Source organism: Anas platyrhynchos, chromosome 5, assembly GCF_047663525.1.
Source record: "Anas platyrhynchos isolate ZD024472 breed Pekin duck chromosome 5, IASCAAS_PekinDuck_T2T, whole genome shotgun sequence".
Classification (NCBI taxonomy): domain Eukaryota; kingdom Metazoa; phylum Chordata; class Aves; order Anseriformes; family Anatidae; genus Anas; species Anas platyrhynchos.
This window is the reverse complement of record NC_092591.1, coordinates 4,288,380-4,311,556: the sequence shown is the minus strand read 5'-3', so window position 1 is coordinate 4,311,556 and position 23,177 is coordinate 4,288,380. Positions and strand designations below refer to the sequence as shown.

Genomic DNA, 23,177 nt, shown 5'->3' with positions numbered 1-23,177 from the left:
AGAACCTAATCTCGCTGTTCTCCCTTTCTGAAGCCACCCCCAAACATATGCCTTAATGCCTGAGATGTGGGAAGGCCGGGGATTTTGGCAGCGGGCAGCATCACGCTCCCACAGCAATGGACGGCGGGCGATTCATGGAGCTCCCCGTTTTATCATCATTTTAGAAGTGCTGCTGGGAGAATGCACTCACCGAGATGGAATAAGGGATATTGGGCTGCAGTTTGGAGCAGAAATCCCACTGCTGGTAGAAGCAGAGCGGCCTCTGCCCGCCTGAGGGGACAGTGACCAGCTTTGGGATGCCCTCCAGCAGTGTAGGACCGAGGGCTGAGCCCTCCACCACAGCCAGGATGAAGAAGAAAGCAAAGGAAAGAATTTTTAGGGGAAACTCAGATGAATTAATACTGAAATACAGTCACTGGAATGGACTTTACCAGTGCTGAGGCCTTGGAACTCACAGCTATGTTTGGCCAATACCAGCCTGTGGCAGCCCCTGCACCCAAACCCTGTTGCTTTCTACTCAAATGCAGCAAGGATTTGGGATTTCGCAGGGTGGATTCAATGCTGTGTTTTATTTGACATCAAACCAAAGCGTTGCTGTTCCAGCAGGGGCAGGAAGAACCACTCTCCCAGCTTATTCAACCAGTTTGTTTCCCAGCCTGGTTCCCTGCAAGCTAAAAAACGAAGCAAAAAGTGGAAGGGGAAAAAAAAACAAAACACCAAAACTCAACCCCACAGCAGAAGTCTGAAAAGAAGGGGGCTTGGGGAAAACCATATTAAAACACAACTAAAAAGAAAGGCACGGTAATACCAACCTATTGTAAGCACCTTACAGAAGGACTTTTTAACACCAAGTTCATCAGCTGGGTTTTATTTAGTTAACAGAACAGTTTTAAGCAGAGAAAACAAGCGTGTTTTAGCTAAAAACGTCTTAAGAGTTTTACAGTGACCTCACATTTGTGTTCCCAAGTGCAGCCTCCTGTCTATTTGCACACTAAAACCTGCTGCTACTGCTGCTTCTCCTTACTAAAAGCCAGAGCAGCCCCAGTGGCAGGCTCTCAATACCTCTGCCCTCGGGTCTGCTCCCCACAAAATTCACCCCAGGTCTCCTCCAAGCTCCCGCCCATGTTCCTTTCCCCGGATTAAACCAGAAAGAGCGGTTATTTAACCAAAATGTGAGGATTCCCACCTGTATTTGAATTGGGCAGGGTGTTGGGGAACGCAGCACGGCCTCACAGCCATTTCACTCACCCTAACTCCTGCCACGCCAGGCTCTCGTCCTCCTCTTCCTCCCAACACTTGTATCAGGGCTGTCCCATTTCCACCTGAAGCAGCTCCAGGGGCTAAACGAGGAGGAAATTAACCCCAAGAGGCAGGCTCCCTGTGCCCAGCAGGATGAGGTCCTCAGCAGCTGAGGCTGGGTTCAACCCTATCAAATCCACACCTTGAATCACGCTGGGAGAAGCATCCACCACAATGGGGTTTCTATATTCTCTTTCCAGTCAATGGAAATAAAGTTTTGAACGCAAAATAGAGAGTTTTAGAAGAGGAGAACAAGTGTCTGGGCTCCAAAGCAACATCTGACTGCTCGCCACCACCAAACATCACTACCTGTCGGAGCAATAAGCACATGAAGTGCTCGTCCTAACAAAGCTCTACAGGGAGAGCCCATCTTCCCCTCCAAGACTAGCTAGATAAAGAACGAAAGGTTTCCAATTCGTAGCTCTTGTGTTTTCTCTCCTTTAGGTGTGGTGAGTGTTGGAACGATAATGTCATCCCCTTCCCCTCAAAAGGAAAACCTCAAAAGGGACGAAAAGGGAAAGATCAGCTCTGCTGCCCCTTGCTGACCCTCTACTTTAGTTCTGGAGACGACAAGAAAATGTTTCCCTTGCTCCACTATTCCTGAAAGGCTTCAGCTGCCCTGCCCAATTCGCTTAAGGACATCATCTGTCGTTCAACCAGGGGGGGAAGCTGAGAGCTGGCTCATTCGATTTCTTCTGCTCGATCCAAGAGGAAAACAAAACCGGGGAACCCGGTAGGTGCCAGCGCTGCTGCGGTGCTGGTGACAAACAGGCAGAGATCCCACATTACTCCGCTTTCTCGAGAGCTGCCACCCCCTTTGGCACTTGCTGTCCCCGCAGAGCGTGTGGTGTGCCCCGAATGATAAGCAGGGGGTGGCTGAACGTCCCCCAGCGGGGCTGCAGCTGCCGGGCTCTTGGGTTATAGGGTCCGGGGAAAGGCAGCCGTGCCCCGCATTCGGGGGGCCGCGCGATGGGTGAGCCAGGTCTGAGTTCTTTAGCATGTAAAACTCGATTTGTTTTGCTATGCAGATCGGGAATTAATGAAAGCTCGGCTGAAAGGCTACTTTTCTTGGGGCGAGGGGAAGGAGAAAGCTTCCAGAAGCCTTCCTATTATAGAAGCAATAGAGCGGGTTCCAAAAATAGTAGGCGAGCACTCCCAGAGCTCTGGAGACGTTGTGCCCTGGTTTTATAAGGCTCAAGTCTCCCTGGATCGCTCGTGTACGTGCGGAGAACGCTAGAAATGACTGAAAGATGCAGAAGTGACGTTAAATGGGGAGTTTTTAGGACAAACACCAGGAAGAGAAATCCAAACAGACCCATTAAACTGGGGTACCAACGGAGAGCGACCTGTCCTGCTCTGGAGACGGATAAAACCAGGAAGCTGGCTCCTACCTTTCTCAAGAACTCAGCGTTAGTTTGCTCAAGAAGATCCCGACGATCAGAGCAATGACGTTGCAGATTAGGATTGTCAACAGCAATTTCGTCACCCTGTTTTGCTTTCGGCTGCCAGGGACCCTGGCCGGGGAGGTTCACCTGACTCAGCGTGGCACACGCCCGCTGGATTCGGTGACTAGCACACGGACCATCACACGGTGATCTGCCTGGCATTAATTACTCACTGGTTAGCCAGGAATAGTTCGTTAACGACCCAGCTCTACAACACAACCCACTCTTGGAATTAAAGTCTCTTTTAACTGTTCCACGACAGCATTTACAACCCAGTGGGAATAAAATCGATTTGCAATACTCCTCTGACTACAAACTCGCCTTTGGATCTCTGTACCCCAGTATAGGACTGGCTGTTTTACTGGTATATACTGGCAAGGGTCAGGAGGAAACCAGAAATCTCATACTTGACACTATAAGGTAAGAAGTCCCCCTACACCACGGTGTAGTAGTAACAGCTTCTGCACATCTTTTGGTGGGGTATGAAATGGCTTCTGAAGTAAAAGACAAAACCCACAGCTCACCTCAGATAGCCACAAAATGCACAAATCCAGCTCCTTCCTGAGCACTTTGTTAACAACGAAAACCCCACGGCAGGCCAGCTGGTATTTAACACCGAATTTATCAGCTTTGAAGTTTAATTTGCTGATTAGGGCCCTAACTTGTTTGGCCCAGCTTTCAGGGTGTCAGTTCTGCTGTCACATGCGGCCTGTCCCATGCACCAAGCACAGGTCCAGCAGCGTAAGCCCTACCTCGTTTCTGTTTATTTCTGCTGAATCTTTCCCTTTAACCAAACAGCTACGCTGTGGATTTCTCTGTCCTGGACTGCTGCAGACAATTTCCAACAAATCCCAGTCATAAAAAAAGGACAAAAGGTGGATTCATCCAGCCAGCCCACTGCAGAATTGAGAAGTTACGATATTCACTACGCATCTCAAAAGCATCCAGATTTTTCCTAGGGGTCTCCAAAACCATATTCAGCAACTGGAAGCCTTGCTACAGCACCAGAAACACGACATTAAAGATAATGGTACTTTTGCAAAAGTGTTTTTATAAATAACTGTGCTATTCCTGTACTTCAAAATGCCCAATTCTTTGCAATACACTCCTGCATCCGCCCTGTTTTTACATACTAGCATCTTCCACAATTTTTACCCCAATGTGTCTCACAATTTGTCATAAAACCTTACAATCCTTTCAAACTTCTGTTTAAACCAGGAGACTGCTGATGCCCAAACTTCATTTTTTCATAGAAAAAATATCTTTCATCTTGCCAGGACAATGTAAAAATGCTGAACTCATTTGAAATTTCTAAGTGAGCAGTTTACAAAACCTTTGTGCTTTATAAATTTAGGAAAACAGATTAAGTATACCCAACTTTGGGACAGATTACACGCGAGAGGAAGCTCAAACTATATTGCTCATAACATTTTACAGCTCAGGACGTTTCTGTTAAGGACAGACAACTTCTAACAGAACAGATTTATTAGGAGCATTTCAAAACAAGCCACCCACAGAAAGCAGACCACCATCCTCACCGTCTCAACAAGTGTTGGATTCGCTGTCCCTTCCACGGGTATCTTACTTAATAAAAAAATGCCCACAGAGAACAGGCTACAATCTCAGACAAAAAAATAAAAAGAAAAATCACTCATTAGCATCAGGCTATGACATGGTCTACAGATGGATTAATGAAAAGAAAATGCTCTGCTGATGCATAAATTTGGTTCAGATGTATAGCCAGCCATATGCTACAAAACATATACCTTAAAACTCAGAAAATTTGCACCAAAAACCAGCACCAACTCTACCACAGAAGCCTGATCCTATGTATTTCCCAGCTAGCTAATTTGAGCAGCAACCTAGAACACCACATCCAACTTGGAGATGATTCATACATCCACATCCAAGTAGCAAGTCTGAAAGGGAAGACAGACAAAGTTTTGGTCCCAGAGGCTTAGCTCTTTATTTATCAGTTAATTCCAGCAAACTGCTTCCCCAAAACAGCCTTCACTTTGTGCTTCACTGAGGAACTCAAACTGCCTCAGAACTCCTGTCCCCAGTGACCAGCAACCTGAGAAACCACCAGTCTGCAGAGAAAGCAACTCCACACCATTATCATCATGTCCTTAACTACTTGTCTCGGTGCTGGTGGCAGGGTTTTGGTGGTGGGAGACACCAGGGGTGGCTTCTGTAAGAGGAGGACAGGAGTAGGCCTCTGTAGGAGTAGGCCAGGGGTAGGCCATGTTGGAGATTGCCAATTTTGCCTCTTTATTAGAAGAATAATGATGTGGTGCTGGAGATGTTGGCTCGCCACAGGCAGGATTAGGCCCCCCTCATTTCAATCCAGCAGCATATTTTTCACCTAGCACTGTGTGGTGCTAGTAGTGTCTCTCCAACGGCCCCAGGCCTGCAACATGGAGTCACACACGTGCATGGCACGGGAAGGGGACAGCAGGGTGTAGGAGCCTGCAAAATAAAGGTGTAATCCAAACCAGAAAGAGAAGGAATAAAACAAGCAATGCAGATCATGCCACTGCTCAGAGCAGAGCCTGCCCAGGAGCACACACAGGGAGAAAGCAGAGCATCAGCGAGCAGAGCTGGTGCCACACAAATGCAGTGAATCCAGGGAACACCGCCTGGACTCAGAGGATGTGCCTCACCTCTAAAATGCTCTGCAGCCTGCAAAACACAAAACCTGGCCGAAGAGACCAAAAAGGCTATTGAGAACTCCAAACCATGGGTGTGCGACTGGCGACACGTTCAGGCTGAAGCGCTGGAGATGAAGACAGCAGGCAGGCAATAGCATGTGCTAAAAATCTTTCCCAGCCAAAGTATCTGCTTGTTTTTATACAAATTCTTTAAAAAAGAACATACACAGAACGTCTTCTGCTGAATTAACTCAGCTACAGATAAGCTTGTTTTTTTGGCAGGTAAATGGCAGTAGAGACAGACCAGCATTAAGAACGGCATTTTTTGTATGATTGTTTCAAAAGGCCGTTGAAAAATCTAAGCTAATTTTGAAACCTACCAATTCCATGGATCTTTAGATCTTTTTTTGGCTACATTTTAAAGACTTCTGCCATTAATAACTCAGAGTTACTTGATGCAAAAAATAACTTTACATTTTTTCAAAGTCTTGTACTTGATATGCCTAGCAACTAACAACTAAATTTTCAGAAATTCCAAGCATAGCACAAATTCTGCCACAATTCAGTTTTCAAAGAAAAAAGCCAAAAATTTAGCAACTAAACTTCCGCGCGTTCAAGCACTCTGATAACTGGGAGAACTGCGTATCTTTCACTTTTCATCCTTATCTTCAAAATTCAGAAGCACGTACCTACAGCAGGACACCAAAAATTCTTGTTGCAATTCTTTCTGGGTAATTCTTCTTGGGTTTTGAAGTATGAACTTTCCCACAGGCTCATCTGAAAACATCAGGTCTGTTTCTGTTTCACACAACTTCTCGACTTTTTGGTGCAAAAACATCCTTATAAACAAGGCAAATGGGGAAAATATGCATACTCTATAGCTCAGTACTCCCTTCCCCAGTACAAACAAAATAGTCTTTTCTGGGTTTCCGCCTCTTGGATAAAACATTAAAAATACAAATGAAAATAAGGAAACAAATCAGCAGGAAACCGAGCAGAAAAGAAGAGTACCCCAAACTGTTTTTTAAGAAGGGTGGTTTAAGTGAACCAGATTTAGAGCTGGGGTTTGTTACTTTGCTGTGAAAATACTCAGCACATTTTTAGGCTTCCCAACGGAGCAGCCGGTGTGAGCACATCGTACAACAGAAGAACATAACCTTACAAATTAAACATGCCAGCTCCAGAGTTCCTACTCATCGCGCTGGCTTTCGTCAACAAATTGCTACCAAATCCCTTCCCTGAAAGCCAGCTGAAGCTTGCTAGCCTGAAAACTGAATTACTGAAGTAATAATCGAGCTGTATCAGCTTGATCTCTCTTCATTTAACATCTCGTACTAATTTTCTGTGAGCTTGCAGGAAATAGTTTCGAACAGCTCCCTCAAGAAAATAAGTTACAAGCCTTAGTTTTTTTCCATTCTGAGCCATCCCTGCACTATTTCATAGCTCTGATAATTGTACCACTGACTAACCTCCAACTGGGAATAACTGTTTTTATCATCAGTATTAAAAACAGTCCCTCACACTGTTAGGAATCTGGAAACTCATTGTAGCTGCATCCCACCCTTCAGCCTCTCAAAACACTACAGAGCAATGAAACTATGTGCTGAAACCAGAGGATCCCTGGGCTGAACAACTCCTGTAATTTCAGGGTAATCACAAGTGCTTCCTCGGAGGAGGCAGCCGTGGAAGTTTGATTATTGATTTTAGAGGAGCAAGTGACAGGAGATCATAGAAAGCCAGAGCAAACTTTGCATTTTCCGCACAGGACTGGGAAATATAAATTATCCTTAGGAGCTCAGCAGCAAGGTGTGTGCCTCACACGCTCACCTCGTCTCGTAGCACTTGGGTTGTTTTTCAAAGTACAAAGATTTGTCTGCAGTTTTTATTTCCTGATACCCCGTTATCTTGGTTTGTGCAGATTAGCCAGGAGAGTGACCAACTGCTCTCGGAGAAGCAGCAAGATGCAAAAAAAAAAAAAAAAAAAACAGTGCAAAGAACGGTGGATTTAAAAACCAGATTTTAATTACCTGGAGGTACAGTTGCCAAGTAGACGGCAAAGAGGCTGTGCATCACATACAGACAGGAAAATCCCCCTGGGTTTATTTCACAGCCAATTACAGTGGATTAACCTATTAGTAAGAGCAAAAAAAATAATAAAAAAAATTCACACGCAAGTTTCAACAACCTGAAAAAACCATTGCCACTCGTACTTTGATAGAGAGGATTAGCAAGCTGTTTTATCACGCTTCCAGTCATCGCCGTCCATAAACACACCCTACGAGGGACCTCTCCCTCTTTTTTAATGCATCTTCTGTCATTGTTTCCCTCTCAGGGGCTGACATCCCTCTTGGCTTCCTGCTTGGAGCCTCGTTTCATACACCCATTAGGATTGTTGTCGGCGTTGACGAGAGGCATCCAGCACCTCCAGAACTCCTTGCACAAACTCCCAGGTGCTCGTATTATTCACTCCTGCCTCTGCTAGATGTCACCACGCAACATCTGTCCGACAGCACAGCGCCGCTGCACCCGAGAGCAGCTTTCCAGGATCGCTGTGCTAAATACTGGGTGTGCCTACTTTTGTTTGGTATCGAGTTCGTGCTGCTGGCTCCACTGCAAGAGCGAGCGAGCTCCGTGGATAGCACAGCTCTCCCCCACCTCCACAAACATCTGGTGCTTTTCGAAGTTCTCCAGACTTCCTTCCCCTTTTACCGTATCACAAAGCCTCTCTTTTTAGCCAGGCTGCCTTCTTGATAGTCCATCACCATTATCTCCTTGTTCGCTGCCGGAGCAGCGTGAACCACTAAATCTTGCAGAGCTTCCAGCCCTTTCAGCTCAAGGCCAGGCACCAAATCCAAGCATCCTGATTTAGAGGGATGGTTGCTAAATTCCTTCCCTGCCTCTTTTTATTTTTTTTAAACACTCTTCAGCTTCCTGTCCTGGGAAGCAACCAAACTGCTGTAAGAAATGCCAGGTTCTGTTAAATATCCTCCATTCCCGTGACACCGAATATTCAAAACAATTAGGTTACTTCCAAATCTTGCCCTGTAGCAGCCTCTATTCCAGAAAGCGCGGAGATGAGTGAAAATTACTTCAGCACGAAGGACTTGGAGCTGGTCGTTTGCTGAATCCCACAGCGTTTCGAGTTAGCATTCAGCCTTGGCACAACCGCCCATCCGCTCCGACACACAGCACAATGTCACCCCTCAAAACCCCACTGTTCCACCCAAAGGCAGTTTTTTTTCCCCCCCTTTTTTTTTTTTAAGGGTGCGTCAGCTGCTAGCTGAAAGTGGGAATGCTTCATTTAGCACATACACTTGTTAAACTGCTCACAGCATGCAAATAAAATACCGCATTGTGCAAAAGTCATTCACAGTCTCCCCGTCCGTAGATATGAGCAATGGAACCGCGTCCAGGAAAAGAGAAACTTGGAACAACGTGCAAATATTTCAGCCCCTTAGTCCCAGTATTCCCGTCCTACACTGAAGCCCACAGCACTGCCATGCAGAGGGGTGACCACGCTGAGAATCTGCTGCATGTAACGGGTGGGAAAACTACCACTCTCCGTCCTTGCCCCAGTACTGCACCCTTTTATTTGTAGTTATTGCTGCAAACTGCCTTTTTTTTTTTTTCCAGACAATGGTTGTGTTATTATAGGTACCTTCATGCCGTGCCAAAGCACATACACACAGCAATTCAGAACAATCAGCCTTGTTTTCATGGGAGCAAAGGTTGCAGCCAAATGAAATGGGTGGAGATCACATTAAACAATCTTGGAATCTGCTAATAGGATATAGGAAAATGTGACCATAATGCAGATGCAGAGTTCCCCTTTCACCTTCCAATGTTATGGATAAAATAAAAGCTTTGGAAAACCAATTAAACTATTTGAACAACATTAAGCAAGAAGAAGTGGTCTCGGTATGCTAACAAGAGGCTCTGCTACCGAGAAGTTCCTTAAAATCAAAACAAAACAAGCCGCCCTTTCAGAGGTCTGAAACCAACCAGCGAGTTTCCCAGCCCCAGAACACCACCTGCTTAAAAGATACAGGATACCTGCAAGACGTCTGCTTATCCACTGTAAACAGAAGCTCACCAACGACGAAGTGTTCCTGTCTTAAAGACATGATCAGATCCTCCTCTGAGAGGGGAATTTTTATAGTGAAACACCTTGCTTGGTCAGCCGTAACCTGCACTCCCCTTGTTTGCTTTTGAGATGTGCATTAGTCAGCTTTCTCCTTCACGAATCTGATCGTGCCTCTGCATGATCGTACACTGAAGTCATGTCCTTGAGTCTGTGACATCAGTCTGTTGCCATGGAAATGCACGGGGCAGTCCAAAATTCAGTATTATGGCATCACTGCGGGATCAGGCAGCAGATCAAGCCAACGCCTGAGAGCTGCAGCACAAACAGCCACGACATCCCAACCCAAATGTTAACGTGTAACTGAGCTTTATCTTAATATTCATAGCCAGGCCTGGAAGCCTCTTATCGAGAAAGATGACCCAGGCTGTCATTAGCATCATGACGAAGAGGCAAGCCATGATGCATCAGTAAAAAAGGGCAATATTTTTTTCCAGGGATGGCCACCAAGTACGAGGGAGGTTCAGCTCTCAGAATAGAAGCTGCCATCTGCTCCCAAGAGCTGCCGAGAGAGATCAGCCCGAGGAACAGGGGTGGCCCCCTTGGCACCCTGAGCAAGTGCTAGGTCGCACATGGTCTTTCTAGAAACGAGAGCACGGTGTCACAGTGCTGTCACCCTTCTGGAGAAGAAGGCATTAAATAAGACACACTTCTTCAGTTCTGAGCTTTGGCTGTGAAGCAAAGGCCCGTTCATCATTAACCCAACCTATAACGAAGTCGTGTATTAGTTAAAAAAGGGTGGTACCTTCACAGGGTTGTTACTCCATGTAGGGTTAGGCATTACAGTTGTGTAGGTTCCTCGCGCACTCACGAGAAAGGCATTTCTGAAGAGCAAAAGGGAAGGAAAAAGGAAATTAGTTACACGTTAATGGCGTTACGACGACTAACCAGCACCTGAAACCAAAAAGATCCACCAGCCTAAGGCATAACAAACACCAGCCACTCACTGACCCCATGTAAAGGGCACCCGGGAACGATCAATACACTGCTGACACCCAGAACACCAATTCAAGGGATTCTTTGGTGTCAACTGAGCCAGCACACCCCAAAAAGAGCCTAGTAATTACTGCTGAAGGCGGCTGCCATAAGGACAGGTCCCACTGCCAGGCTAGGAAAATGCTTTAGCATCGTGGGACCCAGGCTGCAGGGACAGCAAGGAGCAGGCAGCAGCCGTGCTAATCCCTTCCCCTTACCTGTTCCTCTTTTCTCATCGAGCAGCCTGGTTTAGGGGCCCGGCTGCTGCTCTCCAGAGCCTCCCCGACACCCAACCCCAAAGCCCTGCAGCCCGGGCTGTGTGTAAACGGGGCCACTCCCCGCGCACCCGGCCGGTTTCAGTTCGCCTCCTTCCGCTTTTCTCTCATTAACCCGCACGTCTTCAGCAGCTCACCCGACGCTTCCTCCTACGGAGCTGACCTCCATCCTTCCTCTAACCTCAGACGCACCCACGGGTTTCTTCACAGGGCCATTAGCGAGCTGCAGGCAGCACTGAGAGCGCCGAAGGAGTGCTCTCAGCACCGATGTCGCCCCGGATCCTAACCCCTCCACCCAGCTCCCTGCTTGTAATTTCCCCATGCCGTGTTATCTAACGCCAAACACCAGCCTCGGGGCTGGGAACCGCTGGGTATTTGCCTCCGCCGTGCCACACACCCCGGTGGCGTTGTATAAATAAATTCCACGACCTGTCAGAGCGTGAGCCCGAGCTGGAGTCAGGGCCAAGCTGGATTCAGGGCCGAGCTGGAGCAGTTTCCAAAGGGCTGGTGTGAACACCTTCACTCGGTCCCTGCTGCTTGAGCAATGCTGAATTATGCAAGCAGCCACCGCAGGCGGCTCCGGAGCCCAGCACCACGACAGCTGATTGCTGCTGTGGACCGCGACTGCGGAAAAGGCAGCCTGTAAAAGCCTCTTTCACTTTTAAAAACAGACTAATTGCCAATTATAAAGGGGAAAAGTGGATGAGAGGCAAGCTGCTGCTCACAAATCCTTGTGCTGACAGCAAGCTCCACGTGCCGGTGCCATTTCTTGGCCACCAAAGCAGCCAGACTTACCCAGCCTCAGCCCTTACGCCCCACTCCCAAAGCTGTAGGGCCGCAGGAGTTCCCAACCTGAAGCCAAGTGGATTTCGGAGCAAAAATAAAGCCAGCAGGCTTCATCTCCATGGAGCTCCCGCAACATAACATCGGCTCAACGAGCTTCTCGGGGCAGAGGTCCTTATTAACTACCCAGTAAATTCAGATTAAAGTCAGCCTTTCCCTGCCCTCGGCACAAGGAGCAGCTGCACGAAGCGACCCTAAATCGCCTCCCAGCTGCCCAGGGGAGCGGCGATCACACCCCGAAGGCGAGGACAAGAGAGGAAGGAAAGGCTGAGGGCGCCTTCCAACCACAAATGGGGAAATAACGGGCAGAGATCCAAGGGCAGACAGCTACCCATGGAAGTGTGGTTAACAAAATTCAGGACACGGAGCGTGGGGAAGGCAACCTGCTACCTGCGTTGCCTGAAGAAACCATGGCCAAGGACGAGCTGGGCTGCTGTCCCCAACAGGCTGCTTCTAGACAGCACCCCAGGCCTGAAACTCATTCTCACTTACCCAATGCAACCTGCCAGACTCCTGTCCCTGCAAGATCAGTGGCTAAAGGTGAATGCAGAGGCGCGATCAGCTCCAGATTTCCAAAGGAAAACGTTATTTTTTTACCCCCATGGAAACAAATAAAGGCCTCCTTAAAAAAGGTGATGCTGTTGGTCTCATTAAGAAACCCACCTTGTTCTTAGCAAAGCGTGGATCCTCCCCAGTCCTGTCTTTCTCTCTGAAAGCCACTCGATAAATGCAAGGCCTCGTGCTGTAACCCTTTGAAACTCCCTTACCGTAACAACTTAGTGCTGCACTCGGATCTGTGCGCAGTTTTCTACGAGATCAGCCCAGCTACAACCAGCAGAACCCAGCCCAAACTTACAAAAACCATCGATGTAAAAAAGCACGTTGCGTTTTTCTTTCCCCAGACGTTTTAAACATCATCAGAGACCCGTCCCAGCTCATTACCATCCTCCCATCACCCTGCCCCGAGTCCTCACGCTCACAGCAAGGAGCAGCCAAGAGCGCTCCGCCTCGAGCCCCAGCACAGCGTTGAGCACAGACCCCGTTTTGGGGCAGCAACAGTCGAGTTAAAAAACAAACCCCATTTCCATCCGAGTCCAGAAATCAGAGACCAAGAATCGCGCCCGGCTCAGGCTGCACACAGCCAGCTGTCTCTTTAGGAACAGATCAGATTTAACAGCTCCACGGCAGGCCAAAAATAAAACGTTACCCAAAAAGAGCTTCAGCACTGCCCACTCCTGCCCAAGGGGACGCAGGCACAGGCTGCCACTCACCTCTTGGGCTCCCACCCTAAAGCAGCAGACTGTTGCTTTAGGACCTAGGATCCTCAGGACCTAATGCAGAGGGAGAAACTAATTAACAGGCACCTCTCTGGGAAGGAAATATAACCCAAATGCTTTATGTCTCAGCCCTTTGGGACAGCCAGCGTCAGTGCTGAACGCCTTCACCCGGCAAAGCTCTGGGAGAAGGCTCAGTTGAAGCTGCCAGGTAAAGGAGAGCAGTGTTTTAGGGGATGTTTTAGGGTATTTGTGCTACAAAATGCTGCAGACACGCCTCTGAAATGTGCAAAAAGCCCAGGGAAGCGTCGTGACAGCTGCAAGAAAAAAAAATAATAAAAAAAAAAACTTTGCCCTGGCCAACATTCGCGTAACGAAATTACAGTTTCACTCCAGGGAAAAAGAAAAGAGCACTTAAGTTTTGTTTAGATTAAAGTGCTGCGAGCCACACCACTTATCTGCTATCAGAGCAGACTGCAGGGCTGCTCCGATGATAATTCAGTAATGAGGTAACTGCAATTGGAAGGTATGCAATTAGGTCCATCTCCTCCTCCTCCCTCCCCCTAGAAAGCAAGCAAGCAAGCAGACGTTATCGCATCTCCCTGCAGCTCTGCTACCCTCGCCACTTAAAATACCTACAAAGCAGAGCTGTCACAAGCTGCTAACGAGCCAGACCCAGGGAAGCACGCTCAGCATCTCCCCAGAAGGAAGCTCGGCTTCCTGGGATGTGTTCTCAGCCCCCACACAAGGTTAACGTGCCTGCTGCTCCAGTAAAGGCAGTGGTAAAAGGGAAAAGGACTGCTGCTCCTGCTGGCCTTTCCCTTGGAGCGTCCTCACCAAGCCTCCTGGGGGGAAGAAACCTGCTGAGGCTTCGCTGAGCCCAGCCTGGAAGTGCTGGCTGGTTTTACCCAAATAATTCGCACCCCATCTTACCTGAGGGAGCTGCAGGTGGTTCCTTCCACAGCTGAGGCTTATATATGGGACACGGCAGAGACCCCGGACATCCCAAAGCCAAGCTGCAACTCCCAGTAACCCCCTGCTTCCACTCTGCAACTGATAAAATTTGTTCGTGCTCATCCCTCCTCCCCCCAGCCCAGTAACACCAATTAAACACCAAATTATTTCATTAAATATCCGACCTCCCCCAGCTGGCTGTGACTCCCCAGCAAAGCTCTGGGACCACCAACTTCTACCCTATTGGTTTTTGGTTTGTTTGGTCTTTTTTTTTCACAACACAACTCCTTTCTGGTGTGCTCTGTAAAACAAGGAAAGGCTCAAGACATGGGGAATTCCCCCGCCCCTAAAAATTAAAATAACGATAATTAAAGAAAAAAACAAACTTATAACCAATATTAGCATAAGCAGCAACATCTGTGAACTTTCTCTGTCTGGCTCCTCTACAGATGCAACGATTTTGCAGTCAGATTAAGTTCCTAGATGGTTTTTTTATAACAAGTTCTACCAAATTTCTTAGAAATCCGCTCCCTAAAGACAAAAGCAGCATCCCAACAGGAGACTGGTGGGTGCCTTCACTTCTTCAGATTCATTCAGCCCGGGGATGAAGCTGTATTTAAGTTAACTTCATGCTCTTAATACACAAACCTTTCCTCTGCGGCCACATCTACTGATCCAAAAAAGAAAAATGTGGGGGAAAAACCCTTTTAGGGTAAGAACTATGCAAAAATCAGCAGAGATGTTTGTTAGAGGTCTGTAAACTCCTCCTATTCATCTCCCAGCTCACCCCGAAGCCTACAAGCTGCCATCTCACCGGCCACCACTCGAACAGTGGTTGGGAGCTGTCGGGGCACGGCAAAGCCATCATTAGGAGAACTGGTTGAGTCTCCTGCCGGGGCCATCTCGTGCATCAGCAGCGAGGGAGCGTGTCTCACCGCTCGAACCACTCCGGGCTCCCCGTCACAGGCCTGCAGTGGTGTGTTAAAAGAGAACTCCCCGTGACCGACATCAAAGCCACATCCCCAGCTGCTTCTGCTGAGCCACCAATTTAAAGCGAGTTATTATGCGTCTTAATATGACTACATCTGCCCGGCTGCTGCTAAAAAAAAAGGCGTAAGCACTCTACAAGAAATATGTTTACGTGTGTTTGTTTTTTTCCTTAATGCTAAAGCTGGATTCGGTGTCATCAGTGATCCTCCAAAAGCCAGAATTTCCAAAGGGCTGGCAGATTTACTTCGATTTTGGGCGCATAAGCAAGCACTCTTTGCTTTACTTCATTCACCTGTTTGTTCTGACAGTTACCTCATTAAAAAAAAAAAAAAAATGACAGGAGAGTGCCACCCTCCTTTAGGAAGGAAATTAAATTTAAAAAAAGAAAAGTGAGAAAACAACCGTCTGTGCCACACCTCACAGTAAGCTCTGATGCCCTGATGGTTGAAGACAGGTCTAGAAACCCACTTGCAGGGTAGAGACTTGCCTTAAAGGATTTTTAGGGTTCACTTAGTGACTCCCTAACGTTCCCCTTGATCTACCACTAGCTCACACGCACTGGTCAGCAGAGGACTGCCTGGACCTGCAGCTCAAGGTGCTGCCCCAGGCAGGGGACACGTGCTGGCAAAGACAAATACAGGAGAAAATCCCAGCTATCAGAGGGAGAGCAGACCAAAAGCTGAACAGGGCTGCTACAGAGGGCAAGGAGCAGCTTCGCACACGTGTTCACAGGGAGCTTCTCTCAGCCTCAGAGCCAGGAGGACAAGAGGTGCCTGTTTGGAGACGTAAACACGCAAGGACCGCAGTCGTGGAAAGAGTTTTCCAACAGAGCAGTTTTCCAACTTCATGATGGAAAGGATTTTTACACTTTGCAATAAAGACTTAGGTGAGGCAAAGCTCAGAACAAAGACCTTAATTAAGAGCTTTTTAAGTCAAAAGAGAGCTGGGTTGCCTCTAGAAGGCCATACAGCATCGGCACCCAAGCTGGGGAGCACAAACCCTGGTTCAACACCAGGGACCATCGCTCGATCCATACCAAATCGTGGTTCAACCCAGTCTCCAGACTCATTTTAAAATATAGCCTCAAGTAGGACACGTTGCAGAAAGCCAAACCACAGGCACAAGCTGTTCTTTGAAGCTTAGGTACAAGAGAAAATTGTTTCACCTACCCAGATGCAGAGGGATAGCTGCCTCCTTTGCCTTTGATGCTACAAGAGCTTTTGGAAGTGGTGAGCTGCCTGAGAAGGCCTCCAAAATCGCTTGCTGGGCTGGACAGCAGCAACACCCCAGCCTACAATGCACACAAACGTAATTATGCTGGGTCTAAACTTGAAGAAAAAAAAAAAAAAGCCTTCTCAGTGATGTTAGCATGCAGAGAAAATAATAGCATGGACAAAGAAATCTCGAGTGACTTATGAACGAGATTTTACCCTGGCTTTCTGCCCGTTTGCAAGGAATTAAAGAGCCCAGCAATACAACCCTGATCATCCCAGGGAAGAAACTGCATTCTTCAGTGATCGACAGAACGGGAGGGAGGAGGAAAGGGGGACAAAGACACGGTACTGAAACGTCACGTAGCGAAATGGGAAGTTTCCTGAGGTACTGGGACAGAAAGAAGGTTAAGGCCACAACGCAGGGAGAACAACTCAAATTTTGAAGTGAATTCAGCCTCCAGGAGGACATCAGCCAGTCCCTAACTGCTGACCACTAAAGCTGACAGCATTTCGTAGTGTAAAACTCCAGTCACTTTAATATTTTGCAGATTATGGGCTGCCCTTGATTAGCTTCTAGCAAAACCAACCAGAGGAAGTCACAAGAAGAAAAGCAAACCAAGTAGAAAAGGTGCCAAACGCCTTGAAAAGATAAAAAATGTGCCCAAAACCAGCCTTTTAGTAACAGAGGGCATTTAGTAACCAGCTGCAATGATGGCTTTATATCCAAATTCTTTGTACCTTAAGAATTTATGCCAGGAGACCAGCTTCTAGCAGAATTAGGACCAGAACTGACGTGCCCTCATTTCCCCAAGGTTACGTTTCGACAACCTATCAACACCCACAACATATCAAGTGCTCTTCACGCACTCCAGAAGAGTGACTGAAGCCTCCCCTTTTAATTTTCTTGTTTTAGCATTCATTTTAGGACAATTCAACTTCAGCATTTTTTTTTTTTTTTTAACTCGAACAACAGCAGGAATCCTGTGTTAGATCCCAGGTTGAAAGTTACTGGGGATGGCAGTAATCTGCTGTTACATGTGTAAGTCACTGTAAGGAGGAAAAAAATATATATTTATTGGAGCTCACTAAATCAAAGCTTGTAAAACACCAAAAAAAAAGCACCACAAGACAAGCTAGAAGTAGCTCGGAGTTGCTAGGGATGTTTAAAGTTAATAAGATCCTGAGTTAAATGGCTGCCACTTCGGTTTGCCAACAAAATATGCAAATTTCCAAAGTTCATACATAGTAATTAGCACAGCAATAAGCAGGTCCCAACTAAGTGATGAAGTCAGCCTCGCTCTTATTTCTCCAGCAGATGGAATTAGCTGTGTGTGAAGTTATTTTTGCAATTGGAGATTGAAGATATTATCCTGAATATCAATGCTGCAAGTACTGCACCCGATAAATTGTGGTATCAGAAATCTGCAAAAAAACAACCTATTTCTTACCCATCGTCCTGGAAATGACACTAAAGAGGCCGGGGAGCACAGATTTAAGACATCATTTTTCAAGCCAACTGTGTATCTACCAACAACTTGGCTGATGTACTTTGCTGAGAGAACTTCTTTCAGTGTTAGCAGTCCGAACAGGTTCCTCCGAAGAAAAATGTCTGCTTTGACTAAAAATGCACCCTCTTGATGTGCTAATCGGCAGAGCCCAAACGAAAAGGTATCCGAACTGCAAGCTCTAAGGACGTGCTCGAACAGAAAAGTCTCTGATTTTTGCCCATTATTTCTCCCAAAAACAGGTTCAGAGGCATATCTGCCGTATATTGTCTATCACACAGAGTAATGCACAAATCCAGCCCTTCCATTCCTCCTGATTTGTCACTTTATGCTTAAACACAACCTTCTCCTAAGCAGGCAACTCGTGAGCTCCCTGCAGCAGCACGCCGAAGGACGCTGAACCGCGCGTGCCCTTGACCAAAATACTCAACCTGCGTTCCACATTCCCAATTTAATTTCTCCACGCGCACAACCCCCGGCTGCCCCAGTACAGCAAAGTCCTCTCAAAGACACCCAAAGACCCAGCAACTTTTCTCAGCGCTGGGCTGAACGAGCCCTGGTGTTTATGGGGGGCAGTCCCTGCCATGCTCGGGGGCACCCAGGATAAGCAGACACACCTCGAGGTCAACCCTAACCACAGTTACAAGAAGTGATGGGGAAGCCTCTTGTTTTGCATCAGAGGCACCAGCTTCTGAACAGAAAGGATGGTGCTAAAGGAAGCCACAAATCCTGATATGTTTACGCTGTTTTGTAGCTCCAGAAAAGGTTTCCAGAACCTTTGGATGCTGCTAGAAAAACCCCAAAGCTCCAAATGTTTAAAGGGACATAGAGCAGAGAAGGGAAAGCCTAAATCTAAGTCGTTTAAAAGGCAAATGTGCGATATTCTGGATATATATGCTATTAACCAAAGTCATCCAACATTAAAAATCTACATTCTGAAAGCAGTAGGCAACCCTGGCTGAAACCAAGCGAGAATTCTCCCACAAACACACTTCTGTGGCCAAATGAAATACTGCATGCAAGTAAGAACGCAAGCGCTTACACCTACCGTGGCTTTTTGGGTGTTCCCCCCCCCCCTCTCAGCTAGGGAGTCTCATTTATCTCAAAGCAATCAAAAGAAAACACTTCGACTTCTAAAGTGAGAAAAGCTGCAGAAACTAAAGCCCCACCTGGCAGGAACAAACAATATTTGAGAAATAAAGAGGAGATTCTCCACGTTAGGGGAAAGGATGAAAACACCTCTGAATAATTTACTTTGCATAGTCCAATGCCTGCCAACACAGCTCCACAAATCCCACGGTAGTTCAGATAATTCCCATTCCTAAAGCTGAAAAAGCTGGATTGAATATTAGCAACATTAATTGTGTGATATGCCCTGAATGATGCAAGAACAAGTGGTTAAGTGAACCACAGCATCTGCTGAATTTTTAATCACTGGTTGTTTTGCTGCGAGGCAGAGGAAGGTTGTATATCAGCTTCCAAGCGTTGCAAAGAATGGCACGTTAGGACACCAAGATTTCAACTGGCAGAAATTCAGCCTCCGTGCTACCAAAATGCCAGCACTTTGCTGTGAACTGCAGACGTAACAGCCTCTGAAGGAGGTTTTTTTAATCATGTGGAAGAGAACGCTATTTTCTGCACCCCAAGGTAAGAGTCAGCCGTTGCTGAATAATTAAAAAAATATATGAAATTTTCTTAACAGCCATTTACACGCCCCTCTGTAGTCTATTTTTACCCCAAGAACATTATTATTAGGCAGTCACGCAGCTGCCCAGCAGCAACGCTTTATGAAGGAGGCAGCAGAGCCTCGGATGTGTAGGAAGGTGATTTGTGTAAACATTCACCTCGCCCCTGTACTGCAACAAGTCTCGGCATCCTTGAGCCATATTTAATGCATCTGCCTCTGACCCTCATCGCACTGATGCTGCAGAGACCCAGCTTGCAGCAGGTACTGGCTACACAAGCACCACTGACACAAGCTGCACCCTACAACAAGCCCACCCTACAAGAAAGCCAGTCCTGCTGTGCTTTCACTGCTTTTGATACCAAAAGCAGCCAGATGAAAGCTGAACACCACCCCCACCGTGGTGCTTCTCCAGTTATGCTACAGGCATAAGGCTGCAACAGCAGGATTAGCAAGTGATACAGCAGATATTCTACAAGAAGGGAGAAAAAAATATGATTATGATAATTATTTGGGGAATAAACACATACTAATTCCTCAACTATACCCAGAATCTACATGATGGGCAGTTATCCTGATTCATTTGGGTGGGAGGTTGGGGGGGGATGACATTATTAAGAGAAAAACATTCATGTATTAAACACAAATTTTCAAGTCTGTCACACAGACTTGAATAGATTCTAACTTTACTAAGTTATTCGAGCCAAAATAGCTTAGGAAACAAGACCAGTAAAACGTGGTACAAATAAAAACAGAGCAGCCACATATACCAAAGCAGCATTCCTGCGCCTCCTTCCCTGCAGAGCTTACAAAACCAGGCAGCAGATCTCTAACCAGCCACTTTCGCTGGACTAAAACCTCCTTCAAAGCTTCAATGTCCAGACAGGAACATCTCGGATTGAATCCAAATAATCCACAAGGGACAAAAAAGCACTAGACTGGGTCAAGAGACACGCGTGCTTGCAAAGCCACGTTATCTTTAATGACAGCCTTAGTACCAGTCCTGTGTTTTCCTTGTAGGTTCAGCTACAAGGAGTACACGAAAAATTGCTCCTCTCACTACAAGCAGGTATCAGACCTGCACTGCCCTGATGGGCAAAGGGAATAGATGAAAAGACACCACTGGAATGATGAAACACGCAATATTTGAGGGTAGTAAAGCAACTGATGCTCGAGGATTACACTGAATCGCTTGTTTTGTTAAGCTACAGGGTGTCAAAAAACAAAATAACACGTTATGATGAAGACATTGATTCCTGGAACCTCAAGAGACAGCAGGCAGGTAGTATCTTGGGCCTACTACACTTTTTGGGGCACCTCTGTACCCCAAAAGCACAGCCTAGCATGGGAACTACAGGCAAGTCCCTGCACGCACAGGCTGTAGATGCGAGCTGGTACTCGAGCAGGCTGGAGCTCACGGTCCAGCACCATGGTACGCACCTGCAGCACGCTGTGGGACGAGCTTCCAGCTTTAAGGGGCATGCAAAGGGTGTTTTACATGCCTGTAAGAAAATCAGTGGCAGCTCGGCGCTTGACAAGTCACTCACGCCCGTTCACGATCCTTATCTAAATGGAGTGAAGATTTTAAAGAGCATTTAAGAGCAAGGGAAACACATAAAGCTTCCTCCTCAGCCTCTGCTTGTTCTCCAATTAAATATGAAAGAGACAACTTAGTCATACAGAGCGTGCAAGATGATTTTAAGACACTGGTATTAAATCAAATCCCACAACTTTTCACACCTATTAAAACGGGACTTTGTCATTTAAAGGGGAGATTTTGATCAACGCGATGCAATTAACAGACACTGCCTTTGTTACCAGCCTGCTCCTGATGAAGCACAGACTCCCTGACATTCCATCTCTTCCCCTCACAGGCGCTGTGCTACAGCAAAATTTATGGTTTTACCACGTAAGAGGAGAATTTGGGCATATTACCTTCAAAACCAGTCAATAAGGCTCTTTCACTCAGGCGCAGGGAAGGCGGGCGGCTGCTGGAAAGCAATACAGGGCACTCCCTTTCCCCTCCCCTCAGGACCAAAAACGCTGCATTCAAAACACTCCCATCCCCTGCAGCAAGGGATTAGCCATTTATTAAAAAGGAATCAAAACACTGTAAAAAAAAAAAAAAAGCTTCCAGTTAAGATTTCAAGTGCAAAAAAGCAACTCTGGTGCAGCTGGAGTCGCAGTAGGAATTCCACTGCTCACCAAAGAACAAGTTGCTCAGATGTGTGCAGGATGTCATTTGTCCGACTGTGCTGTTCACATCGCTCAAAAGGAGCACAGAAATAGATTTATTTCATTATTTTTTTCTCCAAGTGAGTCATTTTGCTGCCACCGCATTCGGCACTAACAACATTAACAACCTCCAGGCATTCACGGTTTCGACTTTGGACCTCCAAAACAGCTGCCTACCTCCACTTTTTTTTTTTCTTTTTCCTTTTTCCTCCTTTTTTGGCTCTTCTCTAGGGGGTGACAGACAATCCTAAAAGGCCAATTATGTAAAACCCTTCAGCCGAGAAAACACGAAGCCCTACGCAAACATTCATTAAGGGCTCGCGGCTCTTCCAGCCTACCCCGCCAGCTCGCCAGTTCAAAGCCGCCTCGGCTATCTCCAGAGCCACCAAAACTGGATCCCGAGAGCAGCCTAACCCCGATAGCATGCGGCACGGCAGGGTGAACAGCTCGGCTATTTACCCAGCTTCACAGGCAGGTTTTACAGCCCGAGCTCCCGTGGCCGTGTTGGTTGTTTCCGAGCGGTGATGCCTACGGCCGCTGACACCTCGCAGGTCAAGGCGCTATCCCCACGTTTTGCGCTGATGTAAGGCGATTTTTAGGTTTTTATTCCCACTGGAAGCCAGTCATCCACCTGGGTTTAGTGAAGGAATTACAAGCCAGGCTCGCTGCTTCAAGCGAGGCCTCGGAGGAAGTAATTTGGGGAAGAAATCGCTTCCCCAGCGACTGGACTTTTCACCTTTCCTTCGCTCCTTGCACCACTCCCACGTGCAGGCGCTGTTGGAGGCACCACCCGCGGCACCCAGCCCTGCTAAAAACCGTATTTTTGGGTCACTTTGGGATTTACAGAGACCGCCACAACCCCTTCTCCTCAGGGCCAGCAGGCGCAGCGCAGCACCGGGGGCGGCAGCAGCGCTCTGCCCACGGGCTGAGGAGGCAGGGACCGGTCTCGGCCACCCGTGGGGAAGCCACCCGGGGTCAGAGCAGCCACCCAGGCCGGGACAACCCCGTGAAAACAGCCGGGGAACGGCATTGATCCATCGGAGCCCACGGGCGGCCCTACCGCGGGGCTGCCGCCCTGTCAAAGCGGGCGGGAAGGCCACGGGGAGCGCTGCCAGGGGAAGGGGGCAGCGCAGCCAGCACCCCCTCCCCGCAGCGCAGAGCGAGGCTCCCGAGGGAGAAAATCACCCCGAGGGAGAAAAATAAAACCCAAGGAGACCGAGAGGGCGGCTCGAACCGAGGGGAACCGGCCTTGGAGGCGCCTTTCCCCGCCGCGCAGCCCCGGCCCGGCGGGCAGCCAGCGGCCCCTCGGCGGCCCCCGCAGCCGCCATGGCCGGCAGGGAGCGGGGCGGTGCGTGCGGGGCCTCCCTGCCGGCCTCCAACCCACTCCCCCCCCGGCCCCAGAAGCCTACCCGCAGCGGGGCTGCCGAGCTCCGGCGGGGACGAGGAGGGGGCGTCCCGGCGGCGAGCTGCTGGGAGCCGCCGAGCCCGGGCTCGGCTCGGCGCGGCCGGATCCCCCCCCTCCTCCTCCCCTCCTCCTTCTCCCCTCCTCCTTCTCCCCAACCTCCTTGCACCGAGCAGCCGCGGCGGGAGGAGCCGGGCCGGCCCAGCTCCAATCCCTGCCCGGGGCGGAGCGGGGAGGGCCGGGGACTGGGAGCGGGGACGGGCTTCGCTTCGCCGGGGAGGGACGGGGAA

General features: G+C 48.1%; 1 protein-coding gene across 23 annotated transcripts in view; it reads right to left on the bottom strand.

The window, feature by feature from the left end:
• The window catches only part of FBXO34 (F-box protein 34), a 35,590-nt gene extending 12,519 nt beyond the window's left edge, over positions 1 to 23,071 (bottom strand). For 3 of the 23 annotated variants that reach the window (XM_038179423.2, XM_038179426.2, XM_038179427.2), the window contains exons 1-3: positions 22,895 to 23,069; positions 10,282 to 10,360; positions 7,423 to 7,524 (exon numbers count right to left, since the gene is read on the bottom strand). The gene's annotated coding sequence lies outside the window, so the exon portion shown is untranslated. Of the gene's footprint in view, positions 1 to 7,422; positions 7,525 to 9,448; positions 10,137 to 10,281; positions 10,361 to 10,729; positions 10,854 to 10,923; positions 11,455 to 13,662; positions 13,763 to 13,836; positions 13,859 to 16,016; positions 16,139 to 22,894 lie in introns of those variants that run through there. The other 20 variants (XM_038179433.2, XM_038179430.2, XM_072038110.1 and 17 more) reach the window with 15 other exon arrangements.
• Positions 23,072 to 23,177: the final 106 nt, after the last annotated feature.